This window comes from Microtus oregoni, unplaced genomic scaffold, assembly GCF_018167655.1.
Source record: "Microtus oregoni isolate MIOR12 unplaced genomic scaffold, Mior012 000029F_ref0000214, whole genome shotgun sequence".
NCBI classification, from domain to species: Eukaryota; Metazoa; Chordata; class Mammalia; order Rodentia; family Cricetidae; genus Microtus; species Microtus oregoni.
Genome location: NW_024543088.1, coordinates 10,971,905 through 10,977,005, shown reverse-complemented (window position 1 = coordinate 10,977,005; position 5,101 = coordinate 10,971,905). Strand labels below are relative to the sequence as shown.

General features: G+C 48.3%; 1 long non-coding RNA gene across 1 annotated transcript; it reads left to right on the top strand.

Annotated features, from left to right (window-relative positions):
* The first annotated feature begins 707 nt into the window (after positions 1–707).
* On the top strand, positions 708–3,342 carry LOC121464730. Its single transcript, XR_005976548.1, has 4 exons — positions 708–824; positions 1,896–2,023; positions 2,440–2,596; positions 2,973–3,342. It is a non-coding gene; the product is annotated as an uncharacterized LOC121464730 (long non-coding RNA).
* The last annotated feature ends 1,759 nt before the right edge of the window (positions 3,343–5,101 follow it).

The window sequence follows — 5,101 nt, the reverse complement described above, 5'->3', positions numbered from 1 at the left end:
ACCAAAGATTCTTATGTCTATTTTTTCCCCCCTCAAGGTGCTGGGGATTGAATCCAGGGTCTTGTGTGTGCTAGAAAAGCCCTGCCCTGGAGCTGCATTCCTGGCCCTGTGTGGCTGAGCAAATAGAATTTACATAGCAGTTTTCAAAAGAACAGGCTTCCAATCCTGGCCCGACTTCCTGCCCAGAATTCTTGACTTCTTTAGGGGCTTTTTTTTTATAAGGTGGAAATAGCCCTTCTACCTGCATTATGGCTTATTGTGAATATTAAATAAGACCATGTGGGTCAAAAGTGCTTGGTAAATGATAAAAGCCTGTACCAGTGGGTGGCTCCCATTGCCGACTCTTTTTATCCAGCCGCCTTCTGGAGCAGATTATTGGGCTAGTATGTGCTGTGGGTTTTGCCTCGAGACTTCCCTTGGAGAGCAGTGTTTATCTATTTTAAGGAGACCCTAGAGATAGCAGGCTGCTGCAGAAAAGCAAATGGAATAAGGATTTACCAGAAAGAGGAGGGCTGGCTGGAAGGGAACAGCTGGGGAGAGAGTTATCAATCCGGCTCAGCACCAGACGGATGCCAAGAGGGAGTCGCTAAATGCCTGGGAGAGAATCGTGACCAGAGAGAGCAGTGAGTTAAAAAAAAAAAAAAATCACATCCTGCCAAGCAAACTGGGTCATATTCCTGATGGAGTTAGTCACTGCGTGGAGCCGAGCCGGGAAGGCAGTTTCAGGGCAGAAAGCAAAGACATGGCGGCTCAGCTGGCAGAGGCAGGAGCCCCCTGGCTGTTAAGCAAAGACCCCTCGTGTGGCTGGTGTGTGGCATCTTATGGTACGTTAGACTTGAGCTTGATTTTTTTTAAAGCCCTAAAGGCAATTAAAAACCACATTTTTCTTTGAATAGTACACACACACACACACACACACACACACACACACAGAGTTTCCAAAAGGGAAATCTTAGAGAGAAGATAAATTAAATCAAGCTGGAAGAGCAGGAAGGCCATTCTTAGGCTTGTCCCTGGAATTCGAGTGGGAAGTGACAGCAGTCTGAACGGGGCCAAACTCCAGAGTGAACGCATGTGTACAGTCCGTTCAGTGTAGAAATCTTTAAGGTCACGGGCCCTGTCCTGTGGCAACAGGGTCCTGTAATACGACTGGAGGCTGCTGAAATCAAAATTTAACGTGTGAGTCACTAGGAGAAAGTTAAAGCAGGGGGCGAGCTACCAAGAAGAAACAATCTACAGGCGAAGGCTGAGGGGCGGAATTTTGAGTTTGTTCTCATTATAAAAAATTTTGGTACTTTTCTGCTATATATTTCTGCCAAGAAATGGGATCTGTTGGGAGAAAAGAGGAAATGTATTCTACATCTTGATGCTGTGGCTATAAAAAGCTGTTTCAACGACAGAAATTAGTCGGGGCTCTGTCAAGGTTGTAAATGAGGGTTTTACACTAGCCAATCAGGGTGAGAAAAAAAAACCCTCTGAAAGCACAGTCTAAAATTGTCTCCGTGTAGTTCCATTATCCCACAATGCCTGTCGTCCCTGCACCCTCCCCCCCATATCCGGGTGTGCCAGATTTCTTCTGTTGTAAGTCCCCTTCCCTAGGAGCTGTCCCCTCTGAAGCAGGTGTTCTGAGAGCAGGACCTCGTAAGGAGGCACCTGGGAAGATAGAGCTGTCTGACTGTCTCTCGTGACCTCAGAAGTGAGACACGCTGGAAGGCCTCGCCTGTGTAGGCACCTGAGATGCTGAATGAAGCCAGCCTTCCACCCCCTCCTTTCCTGACCTCAGCACTCACTGGTCCTAGGTTTTTGTTTGTACCTCTCTGTGAGCACACGGGGTCTGAGGGAGCTTGCCGTTGCCTCTGATGCCCACTGTATTATCTTTTCCCTCTTTCTCCCAGATTTTTAGGTGCATCTGAAGATGCAGCCCGCCCCCAGCATCCTCTGGACTGGAACTCCTGAGGGCATCAACTCTATTTTCTGTCTCTTGGCTTCGGGCTGATAGAGCTGGACTTCACCAGCAGATTAGGTAACCTTGTACATGGGGACTCCTTGCCTTGACGGCTGGCACCCAGTCTGGTTAGTCTGCAGCAGTTGTGACTAGCCACTTACCAGTTTGTTTTGAGACAGGCTATGTAACCCAGGTTGTAGGCACCCTGCCTCAGCCTCCTAGGTGCTAGGATTCCAGGAACATGCCACCATGCCTGGCTGCCTACCATGATAGTGTTTCGTTCTTATTTTCCTTAAAGGTTAAATTTCTTATCAACTTACATGTCTCCCCATGTATGTGTGCCCTCAGAGGCCAGAGGAGGGTGTCAGATCTTCTGGGGCTGGAGTGACAGACAGTTACAAACCACCCAGTGTGCCTGCTGGGAACCGAACTCAGATCCTCTAGAAGAGCAAGCGCTCTTAACCTCCGAGCCATCTCTCCGGTTCCTCTAACAGATAGTGTGGGAACTTGATGGAAGCCTTGGTGGCAAGTTAGCCAGATCAGCCGACGGCAGTAAACAAGAAAGAAGAGGAGAGACCTGGGACCCCAATCGGCTTTGTCAAGGTTGGAATTGGGGACATGAGGTCACTGGTTAGCAGTCTCTGGCCCACGGTGAGTTTTCTCCTTGTATGCAACTGAAATGGACCATAACTTTATGAGAAAGGAATTTTCTAGAAAGGGACGGAATAGTTGTTAGAGACTGAAGAGCCAAGAAGAGGAAATGACTCTCTGCCCCACACAGGGCAACAGAACCTTTCCTCTTCAATGGATTTTGTTATACCATTCTCCTGAGAACCAGGGGCGCAGGGCCAGATGATCTAACTGGGTTCTAAAGATTGTCATCTTTCAAGTAGAACCAGTCAGGGAGAATCAGGAACCAATGGAATAAGGGATAGTTCTCCAGTAGTTTCCCCAGAAGGGAAAACTGTGTTGACAGCCCAAGGCAAAATATTCCTAGCAGCGGCTTAGTTCATCCTTCGTTTCCCAGGGTGCAGCTAGATTCTGGGCAGTGGTTTCGGGGACTCTTCACTGTTTGAGGAGAAAGGTGTTCACAGCAAGAATTAATGTGGTGACTGTTTGGAAGACATGATCCGTAAGACATGACTGAAAGAACTAAAATTCAGAAGAAGGACTGAGTGAGCATGGCTGTCCCCAGACACTGTGAAGGCCTGGCTCGCAGAAGGAGGAAAATCTTGTATCCAGGAACCATAAAGTGAAACAGCCTGTGGTGGATGTGCTGCAGAGACAGACTCAGGAAGGTCACAAGTTCAAGGCCAGTCTGAGCTACACCTTCGCGGGCTCAGCGCTTAAGAGCACCCAGGTTCAGCTCTAGCTCACAACCACCTGTAACCCCAGTTCCAGGGGATCCGATGCCCACTTCTGGCCTCCACAGACACCAAGCACACACACAGCACACATACACACGTGCAGGCTAATACTCACACACAAAGTAAAAAACGAATAAATCGGAAGTGAAAGTGAAACTGTTTTTTTTTCTTCCTGCTCTATCTAAGCTAGAGTCTTCCAGGAAACAAGGTAAGGTAATTGGCAAGGGAGACAACTTCCTATCCCTGGGAGGTATCAGCGTCTGGGTGCTTGTGGCAGCCAGGACCACAGCACACAGGATGCTAGAGCCGATGACATAATGGCTAAGGGGGTGACATGCATCACTCCCTGGGTGGCCACATCTGCCCAACAGCACTTTTCCATATGTGGAGTTCCAGATGTGGACAGTGTGAGGGACGAGAGGACGTGAGGGGCTCCCGTCAACCCTTTCTGACCACCTACGTGGGTCCTCCATGGTCCCAGCGTGTCATGGGAAAGCCTTTCTGTTCGAGCGATGCTCCATTCAGAGGCCACAGTGGGGATGCGGTACATCGTCCAGCATCCTTCATGCTTCTTCCAGTGTAAACCACACCAACGTTTTGTTTCTCGCTGAATAACAAACATGTTTTGAGTCCCTGGGGCTCTATCTGCTCTTAGAAAGCTAGAGTACACACATTTATAAACTTTGTATTGTATACCAAAAATACATATCATTTAAAAAAGGTTTATTTGTATTAGCTTTAAGTGCGTGTTCACGCATGTGTGTGGACAGATGTGGGAGGCTGTGCACATGAGTGCACAGAGGTCAGAAGAGAGTGCCAAATCCCTGAAGTTCTATGTAGCTATGAGCCCCTTGCTATGGGTGCTGGGACCTGAACCTGTGCCCTTGGGAAGAGCAGAAAGTGCTCTCAACTGCTGAGCTATCTCTCAAACCCCCAACATATACATCATATACTTTGTCACTTAGGAGAACAATAATAAGAGAGAGGTAGAAGAACACTGTGCTTTGGATGTGTCCTGTCAGGGCCCGTGTTGGAAACTTCCCTCCTAAGTGCTTTGAGGAGAGACCTTTCATAGGGGTGGAGGCTGCAAGGGCTCCATCTCATGGGGTGGGGGTGGGGTGAGTGCCAACACCACGGGCTTGGGTTACTGTCTTAGTTAGGGTTTCTTATTGCTGTAAAGAGACACCATGACCACAGCAACTCTTATAAGGAAAGCATTTAATTGAGTTTACAATTAAATTAACTGTAAGGAAACCTCCCTTACAGTTTCCGAGGTTCCGACCATTACCCTAATGGTGGGGAGCATGGCGGTGTGTGGACAGCTGTGGTGCTGGAGCTGAGAGTGCTGTATCCTGCAGGTAACAGGAAGTCAACGGAGCCACTGGGTGGTATCCTGAGCTTAGAAAACCTCACCCCCCCACAGTGACACACTTCCCCCAACGAGGCCACACCCACTCCAACAAAGCCATACCTCCTAATAGAGCCATTCCCTGTGAGATAAAGGAGTTAGTGACATTAGAATCACCACAGTTAGCTACTGCAGGAGTCCTGACGTAGGTTATTTCCTGACCATTTACCTTGAGGGTGTCCTCTTACCTTTCAGCCTTCTACCATGGGAGGAAGTAGAAGGAAGGCTTTTGCTTGATGCTGGTCTCTTGACCTTAGATTTCCAAGACTTCTGAAACATAAGAAAGAAATACTTCTTCTTTACAAATGAGAGAGCTAGAGCTAGAGACACACAGACAGACAGACAGACAGACAGACAGGCAGGCAGAAAGCACGCAAATCA